The sequence below is a fragment of the Lupinus angustifolius genome, chromosome LG16, assembly GCF_001865875.1.
Source record: "Lupinus angustifolius cultivar Tanjil chromosome LG16, LupAngTanjil_v1.0, whole genome shotgun sequence".
NCBI classification, from domain to species: domain Eukaryota; kingdom Viridiplantae; phylum Streptophyta; class Magnoliopsida; order Fabales; family Fabaceae; genus Lupinus; species Lupinus angustifolius.
The window spans coordinates 11,411,487-11,421,894 of record NC_032024.1 but is presented as its reverse complement, the minus strand read 5'-3'; the positions used below and the strand labels follow the sequence as shown (position 1 = coordinate 11,421,894).

General features: G+C 35.5%; 1 long non-coding RNA gene across 1 annotated transcript in view; it reads left to right on the top strand.

Moving 5' to 3' along the window:
- LOC109329632 overlaps positions 9,900 to 10,408 on the top strand; it is a 1,876-nt gene continuing 1,367 nt past the window's right edge. Inside the window, exon 1 of the long non-coding RNA XR_002105566.1 lies at positions 9,900 to 9,980. This is a non-coding gene — a long non-coding RNA (uncharacterized LOC109329632). The remainder of the gene's footprint in view (positions 9,981 to 10,408) is intronic.

Below are 10,408 nucleotides of genomic sequence, written 5' to 3'. Positions count from 1 at the left end.
TGCAAAATTATATCTCTTGATTAACCTCTTTTTGTGATTATAAATGTCTCGATAGATCCATTGCAATGCATGCATGTGTCCTAAAAAGTCGAAATCGTTATGCTGCCTAAAAACCAATTTTTACCGTGTTTAATTGATTAAACACTTGGGGTTAATCGATTACTTGGGCAACTTTTTTTTGAAAATTCAAATTTTGCACTGTTTTAATCGATTAAGCCGCCCGTTAATCGATTAAAACCAGTATGTTAAAGGCAGACAGTGTCTCGGTTCTGCACTTTTTTCGACATTCTCTCAACCTCTTTTGTGACATTTTATCAACCTCTTTTGTGCTTTAAGTCTCTGAATCAGTAACCCAACCAATCCAAGTGCAATAAGGTAGAATAAACCTCATCCTAACCCTCTCAAACCATCCGAAATCGCACCTTTATCATCCTTAATCCACCCAAATTCCGAATCTTCCACCAATCAAACCCTAGGTTAAGTTTGCCTCGATTCTTGGATAGGTTAATGGCACTTGTATTATCGCATTTTATTGGGATCTTTTCAAGTTTAAGACCAAAGTCCTTAAGTTGCTGCTTCATCCAAAGGATTTGAGCGCAACACACACCAGCGGCAATGTATTCCGCTTCAGCGGTGGACAAAGCAACACAGGCTTGCTTCTTGCTGTGCCATGCTACTAATGAACTGCCCAATAGGTGGCAAGTACCACTAGTGCTTTTCCGATCCAACTTACATCCGGCGAAATCGGAATCGGAATAACCCACCAAGGATAGTGAGGCATCCCGAGGATACCATAATCCCATGTTAATAGTTCCTTTTAGATATCTCATGATTCTTTTAACAGTTATATAGTGTGATTCTCTAGGTGATGATTGATATCTCGCACACATGCATACACTGAACATGATATCAGGTCTACTTGCAGTTAAGTAAAGTAAAGACCCAATCATACCACGATACTTCGTTACCTCGATTGCTTTTCCTTTCTCATCTTTGTCTAAGTAGCAAGCAGATGCCATAGGTGTGGAAGCTTCCTTACATTTGTCCATTTCAAATTTCTTGAGTAGCTCTTTGCAGTATTTCGCCTGATGGATGAATATCCCACTTTCTAGCTGCTTTATCTGCAATCCTAGAAAGAATGTGAGTTCTCCCATCATAGACATTTCGAACTCCCCCTGCATCATCTCAGAAAATTCTCTACACAAGATATCATTAGTAGATCCAAATATTATGTCATCTACATAGATTTGTACAAGCAGAACATGATTTTCTGATTTTCTAATAAAAAGCGTTGTGTCAACCAAGCCTCTCTCGAACCCTTTTTCTAAAAGAAAGGTACTAAGTCTGTCATACCAAGCTCTAGGAGCTTGTTTGAGACCATATAGTGCCTTTTTAAGTTTGTAAACATGGTTCGGATATTTAAAATTTTCAAAACCAGGCGGTTGGTCAACATAAACTTCTTCTTGAATGTATCCATTCAGGAAGGCGCTTTTTACATCCATTTGAAAGAGTTTGAAGTTCATTAAAGATGCAAAGGAAAGAAGCATTCTGATGGCCTCTAGTCTGGCTACAGGAGCGTAGGTTTCGTCATAATCGATACCCTCCTCCTGGTTGTAGCCTTTGGCCACCAAACGTGCTTTATTTCGAATTATTAAGCCAGATTCATCAAGTTTATTTCTGAAGACCCATCGAGTACCAATTACGGGATGATCATTAGGTTTGGGGACCAAGTCCCACACATGATTGCGCTCAAACTGGTTTAGCTCTTCTTGCATAGCTATACCCCAGTGTACATCCTCAATGGCCTCATCAACGGTCTTAGGCTCAATTTGCGATACAAAAGCTACAAAATTACAGAAATTTCGTAAGGAACTACGGGTTACCACTCCCGTAGATATGTCACCTATAACTTTATCAATTGGGTGAGCTTTCTTTGTTTTCCACACGGTAGGCATGTCTGAGTGCTCTTGAGGTTCGATTTGACCTTCATCATTGGCTCCTTTTTCATTATCCATGTCCTTGGAGTATGCTTCTTCCAAAGCACCTGCAACATCATCAGAAACGACCTTTCTCTTCTCTTTTGGAGAAGATTCGTCAAACTGTACATGGATAGACTCTTCAACTTGCATTAAATATTTGTTAAAGACTCTGAACGCTTTGCTATGAATCGAGTATCCCAAAAATATTCCCTCATCGGCTTTAGAGTCGAATTTCCCTAAGGCCCGCTTTCCATTATTTAATATAAAACATTTGCAACCGAAAGCGTGAAGATGGGATATATTTGGTTTGCGGCCTTTTAAAAGTTCATAAGGAGTTTTGTTCAAGTTTGGCCTTAAGAGTACTCGATTTATAACATAGCATGCAGTATGAACTGCATCAGCCCAGAAGTACTTGGGGGTATTACTTTCGTTAAGCATGGTTCTCGCTAATTCTTCTAAAACACGATTTTTCCTCTCTACAACTCCATTTTGTTGTGGAGTGCGAGGAGCAGAGAACTGATGCAAAATGCCATGCTTATCACAGAATTTGTCGAACTGAAAGTTCTCAAATTCTCCCCCGTGATCACTTCGTATATATATTATTTTTAGGTTAAGTTGGTTTTGGATTTGCTTGGCAAGATTTTTAAAATTTTTGAACGCGTCGCTTTTTGATGATAAAAACAATGTCCATGTAAATCTAGAGAAATCATCAACAATAACTAGAGCGTAGTAACTACCACCAAAACTCATGATTTGTGATGGTCCAAACAAGTCCATATGGAGTAGCTCCAAAGGTCTTGAGGTGGATATCACATTTTTATTTTTAAAAGAGTTTTTGGTTTGTTTACACTTTTGACAAGTGTCACAAATTTCTTTAGTTTTAAAATTCAATTTTGGTAGCCCCTCAACTAGTTCGTTTGATGATAATTTATCTAGATGCTTTATATGGATATGTGCAACACGTCTATGCCATAGCCAGATGTCATCTTCTTTAGAAATAAGGCATTTTGAAAATAATGTAGTGACATCGTCCAAATTAACCATGTAAATATTATTTATACGGTGACCAACAAATTTAACGTTATTAGATAAAATATCACGAATGACACAACAATCAGAATCGAAGGATACACGATTACCTTTATCGCAGAGTTGGCTTATACTCAACAAGTTATGTTCTAGTCCTTCAACATAAAGGACATTATCAATCAGAGTTTGGGATGAGTTACCAACTGTTCCTGTGCCGAGTATCTTTCCCTTGTTGTTGTCTCCATAAGTGACGTATCCTTTTCCTTTAAGTGAGAGATCCAGGAAATTTGATCTATCACCTGTCATATGCCTCGAACACCCACTATCTAAGTACCATTTTTGTCCATGTGTTCGGAGACATACCTGCAAAATAGATTACTTACTTTTCTCAGGTACCCAATTGGTGTTGGGTCCTTTTCTGTTAGTGATTAGGGAATTATCTCCCTTCTTTTTCCATACATAAACTCCGCTAGGTATACCATACTTTTTGATATAGCATGAATGATAAGTATGACCATATGTGTTACAATAAAAACAAGTAGGAGAATGCTTATGATATTTGTTTTTAGCTTGAGCTACCGGTTTTCTATATGGTCGCTTCTTTTTAGCAGTGCGAGTATAACCTAGACCAGTTCGATCACCAACATTTCTAGTTTGATTAAGCAGGTTATCTAATTGCAGTTTACTGTTTGTGAGACGTGTGAGTTTTTCATTTAGTTTAAAATTGTCCTCTTGCAAAGTCTCGCAAGTCTCACAGACAGGTTTTTGACATAAGTTACTAGCAGAGCAGTTACATGAACTACAAGAATAGATGAGATCTAAAGTTTCATTTTCCAGTTTTAATTCATCTAATTCTTTTTGTAATTGGCTTATTTTTTGTTCGTTTATCAGGATTATTCTTTTCCTATCAATGTTAATTCTAGCCAATTTCTTTAATTCATCATGCAACTCGACATAAGCATCATACAATACATCATAAGGAGGTGAATCATTCGAAGTGGATGAGGTGTCAGAATATACCTCATCATTGCCCTTGCATGAGTCTGAATTTGTATTGATGTCAGATCTGGCCATCAGACACAGCTTTGCTGACTCCTCCTCACTATAGGTGCTCGATGTCGATTCCTCCTCAGGTACATCCCAAACGATGTAAGCTTTCTTGGATTTGAAGTCCCTGGGAGTGCTCTTCTCTGAATCAACCTTCTTTAGGTAGGTTGGACACTGAAACCTCATGTGCCCTACCTTTCCACACTCATGGCAAGTGAAGCGATCCTTGTTATTCTTGCCTTTACTGGTTGACTCTTTCGCTTCCTTCTTTTGAAACTTTTTGAGTCCTCCTTTTCTTTTAATGAATTTGCTAAATTTTCGGACTAGGAGACCCATAGTTTCATCATCTAGATCGGAATCAGATTCATCATCAATTTTCTCTTCTTTGTCTTTGGAGGTCGTGGCCTTCAAAGTGATGCTCTTCTTCTTCCGGTCTGATTCTTCATTCATGGTCAAGCGACCCAACTCCATTTCATGCTCTTGAAGTTTTCCAAATAAAGTAGCTAAAGGCATAGAATCTAAATCTTTAGACTCAACAATTGCAGTCACCTTTGGTTGCCATCTCCTGTCAAGACAACGCAAAACTTTATTAGTTAGTTCACCTCTAGCAAATGATTTATCGAGAGCAACTAAATGGTTGACAATATGAGTGAATCGCTTTTGCATATCACATATTGATTCGCTTGGTAACATGCGAAACAACTCATATTCGTGGGTCAGCGCGTTCAGTCTTGCGCGCTTGACTTCGCTAGTGCCTTCGTGAGTCACTTGTAAAGTGTCCCACATTTCTTTCGCATTATGGCACTGCGAGACCCTAAAGAATTCATCATATGATAGGGCCGATGTGATGATGTTTTTGGCGCGCAGGTTATGCTGGACCTTTTTGCGCTCATCATCGGTCCATAAACTTTTCGGTTTATCTTTAGGTTGATCGTCCACAAGATGTTGTGGAACGTAAGGGCCGTTGACTACGGATTCCCAAATATCCGAGTCTATGGCCTCAATAAAAATTTGCATGCGCACTTTCCAGTAGGCATACCCTTCACCACTGAATATTGGTGGTCGATTAATGGATGACCCATCACCACCAAATGGATTTGAAGAACCCATTCCTTTTCCCTTTAGGATCACGAATACGCGGTTGAGCTAGCACTTCGTACTAGCTCTGATACCACTTGTTAGGTATCAGTGGTTACAATACACCTAGAAGGGGGGGGTTGAATAGGTGTCGCGGTTAGAATTACCGCTTTTCGCAAATCAACACTTAATGCTGAATCAACCCTATTTAATCGATTAAGGAGAAAAGGATAATCGATTATAAGCACAGTCTTAATCGATTAACACAAAAAACAGTTTTAAACAGAAACTATTTTAATCGATTAATAGAAACAGTATAATCGATTAACACAGGAATATTAATCGATTAAACAGAACCAGTAAGCAATTACAGAAACGATTAAATGCGAAACAAATAACCGATAACAGAACGAATACAGAGCTTACAAATTTGTATATCAGAATAGCTTGCAATACAACAAAAGAACAGAATGTATTAGTTGAATCAAATATACAAATTAAATCGATTGAAAACAGTAAAGAGAGAGAGAGAAACAAATCCTGCAACTCGAATTTTTATCCTGGTTCGTTTGCTGTCCACTGCAAACTACATCCAGGCCTCCCGGCTGACTTGGGAGATTTCCTTCACTATAATCGAATCAATGTAATTTACAAACACATTATCCAATTACAACACTTAGCAAATGACAAGAAATCAAAGAAACTATCCAATGGTTTGACTCCCTTCCTACCGATAAAGAAAACGTTTCTTTCGGCGTAGCCCCAGCCAAAGAATCTCTCGTTCTTTCCTTTTCTTACACTCTAAGCTATGAAGAAACACACAATCTCTACTGGTGATACGACACCAAGAGATTCCCTTTCACAACAATTATACAAGAATTACAAGAGTAATATTAAGCTATACCTAAGCTCAAATACAACATGAAGGCTTTACTCTAATGCACATTTAACACAAACACATGTGAAATGACAAGTATTAGTTATGAAAACAGAAGTTACAGAATCATAAAATTCATGAAAAAACGCATCAAAATATGCATGAACATGTGAGGGAAAACGTGAGAGATTATAACATGAAATGCACTCAATCCTAAAGCAAGGAATCTCTCATTTCTAAACTCACTAATGCAATTAACAAATAGATGCAGCAATTAACACGTAGAATGCTCTAACTCTCTAATAAATGCAACATGCAACTTATGAGATTAATTCTGAAAACGCAGTTTATAAAGAATCAGTCCAGAACCCCAGATAATCGATTAAATACCTTCTTAATCGATTAACGGGACTAAAAATCATAACTGATTCTGTTTTTCAGTTTTTCAGTTTCAACAACTTAAAAATCAGTTAGGTTAATCGATTAACGTAAACCTTTAATCGATTAACTGCATTACAAAAACGTGTTCCAGTGGCAACCACTTTACACAGCAGTTGGGTTAATCGATTAAAGGTATGGTTAATCGATTAACACTAAATAAAATATGTATTTTCAAATAGAGAACATCAAATATGTTATGCACTTAGATAATACATGTTTGACACTTAGTTTTATGCCTAGAATGCATATATACATGTATTTATGTAATGCATGAACATATCTCATGGATGAAATGATTTAAAGATAAATGCATGTGAGACATGTATTAGGTGCCCTAAGCCTTCGACTCAACTTAAACTAGAAACTAGTCTAAGCCTAGTACCAAATAAAAGACTTAAGCACGTTGAATTGTTGGTTATCTTCAAGCACTTTTAGGCACACGTTGTCCTCATCAAAACCATGACGTTCAAGGAGAGCTTTCCAAAGTGTTCCTCTTGACATGCACACTTTCAATTAAGACTGTTGCGTTAATCGATTATCCAACATCAAGTTCATCAATTTGAAGTAACTGTTCTGTTAATCGATTATCTTCATCCTGTAATCGATTAATTAGGCGTGATTCAGCATTAAGTGTTGAGTTTCGAAAAGCGACTATTCTAACCGCTACACCTATTCAACCCCCCCCCCTTCTAGGTGTATTGTAACCACTGATACCTAACATTTAAGACCATGAAAATAAAAACATTTTAAAAATAAAAAAATTATTGGCCATAAATTGTGATGTCCCAAAAAAAGGCACGAAAGCAATAAGTGTAGCAATAAATAAAGGAATGAGAATTAATTATACTCCATGTGTGGTCTCATCTATTTATAGAGCTTAAGAAGTGTTGAGATGGCATCTGGTCATTGGCTAGCTTTCAACGGGTACAAGGGACGTACTCTAGTCGTCCTTGCTTGACCTATGGATCTTCCCTTGTCGATTTGTCGGAGTCATGTAGAATGTTCAGGCGGCGTGACAGGTGGTTTGTTGCCTGACATTGATGGCAAGTCAGTGGCGCGTTAAATGGTATGTCATTGGTACATTAAATAGCATGCATGAGGTGCATTAAATAGTGTGTCAGAGGCCTTAATGTCGCGTCATGAGCATTTATTGTATCTGCCCCGGATGGACCCATCTAAGGCGAACGACATGGACATGCAGAGTACTGCACTGGGTACTCGGGCAAAAGGGGTAGCTCGGGAATACCGGACTAATAGATTCTTTGGGGTTGATAGCTCGAGTATGACCGGGCTCGAACACTCTTTAAAGATTTTGAATAGAATTTCTCATTGTGATTGTAGTTGTTGGTTTCCTTAAAATTTAAGTGCCATACATTTTTTCCGTTGTTTGGACATACGTGTGTCTATATATTTATAATTGTAGCATGATTTAATATTTGTATGCTAAATTCTAAGGCCAGTGTACTAAAACCAATATTAATAATATCCGTAGAACAATTCATTTTCTATCTTATTAATAAAAGACTCAAATCCCTACTAGTATTATTGATCTGAAATTAAATGTCATGATATGATAGGCAACCACCCATCATTATGGCTTACACTGGGGAAAATAGCCGCAGAGGATTGGGGGAATGGGTATATGTGGGAATGGTGTGATCAACTTGTTATGGGTTTGTTTTGCAACAACCTGCTTATATGGCAAGTGAGTGAGACAGAAGAATCGGGTATTGAGAGTATAGAAGACCGATTGAGAATGGAATGGGGCCTTAGGGAAGGGGAGGAAGTAGACTCTTGAAGATTGTTGTAGTACTGCAAAGTGGCAAAATTATCCACAATCTATCCAAATTCATCTAAATTAAATCTATTTAAATTCATCTATTAGAACTAATAGATTTAAATGGATATAATTCAATGGATATAATCCAATGGATAATTTTGATAATGGATGGATTCAAATTCAATCCATCCATTATATCCAACAGACATTCATGGATATATTCATTTGGATGAATATCCGATCTATCCAAAAATAACAATAATAAAAATGGGATTCTTTGCATTTTCAATTTCATTTAATATTTAAGAAATCTAAATTCAAGCAAATTCATCAATGATTTTCACTCTCACTTTTAATATTTTATTAAATTAATATCAATTACAGGAAATGTGTATGTAGTTAATATTAAAATTTTATTCTTAAATATGTAACATATATATGTATGATAAAAATATATGCGCTAACCAATGTATGAGTTTTATACAGTGTCACTGTATCATCAGCCGTTTATATTTAATTATCATTGACTATTCAAAAAATAATTCAAACAATGGTGAATGATATAGTAATTATTTATAAACTTTTATACTGACAGTGCATATGTATTACACTCTAAAAGTATTTGTTAAATAACTTACATGTAGAACCTTAACTGACACATGTTCATTAAAAAATATTTTGGAAAAAAAATATTTTCTATAAAAGTTCAAAAAAAACACTTTTTAAAAAAATTGATTTCTAAATGATTCTAGAAGTGTTTTTTAAAAATATGATTTTAAAAAATGTTTAGTTGAAATAGTAGTTTTTAAAATAATTATCTTCTTCAATATATTTTTTTAGTTCTAATAAAAAAAATCAAATGAATTGGATTTTCATCCATCTAAATCCATGAAAATAGAGCCTTGGATAGATTGGATGAATTGAAATCTATTGGACATGGATGGACTGGATAACTTTCCATTCATCCATTAACATCCAAATTCATCCATCAACATCCAAATCCAAATTCATCCATTAATATCCAAATCAAAATTTATCCATTAACATTCAAATCCAAATTCATCCATTTGACACATGTGAATGCACCTTCTCTATTTTTGTTCTATTTTCTTCTATAGCACAATAGATCGGTTGCTCGAATGATATTAGTATCAAGGATCATTTACTGGGTTTTAATATATAAGAAACATAATTCAAAATTTCAAATATGGGTAGTCATTGGATAAGATTAATCTCTGGCTCTCAAAAAGCGATAAATTTAATCTAATACATATTTAATTCATATATTAGAATCAACCTGCGTTGGAAAAGGACCGTTACAAAATCGGCCAAGCATTCATAGCAGCTCCTGGGAATTCTCTTATAGATGCTGATTATGGACAGGTTAGGTGTTTACACAACCTATGCAATTGAAGTAGTTGCAAGGAATTTCATTTTGCTGATTGAGTTATTTAAGTTACAGCTAGAACTTAGAATTCATTATTTTATTTTGATTAATGTTGTATACTATGTGTAATTTACTAAATCAGAGGGATATGGTAGTAATTTAACCATAATAAAATTAACCTGAAAGTATGCGAGGTACAATTACTGCGTTTCGAGGAAGTCGATGATTACCAAGGCACCCCACGTGTATATATATATATATATATATATATATATTCACACACATTGCTATCTGATTCAGATTGTCTCAATTGTACCGAATCCAAATTCTTAAAAAGTTATTGTTTGGGGCTGAAAACACAAGGTTTTTCTTCAACTTGTCTTCTATTAACAATATAATAAAAAAACTCCTCACATGTCATCACACTAAAATTGAGTGTTTACAACCTCTATGTTTTGTTATGTTAAAAAGTAGTAGTCATTGAACATTAGATGAAATTGAAATCATTTTTCACATTCAAATTATTTCTTTATATTAATCTATCTATATAATTTAATGTTTACCATTAATCTAAGAATAATTGTACTTTTTCACCTTATCAAAGTTTTTTGACATTTTTCGCACTGAATTTTAATATTACAGTTCAGATTCTTTGAATTTTAATTTTTCTCTATTAACAACATAATAAAAAAACTCTCTTATGCCACATGTCAATTTCTCCTTACATTTTTTCCTTCAGGTCACATGTCACCTCCTCCTCACATTTCTTCCTTCCTACTTTTTATATATTT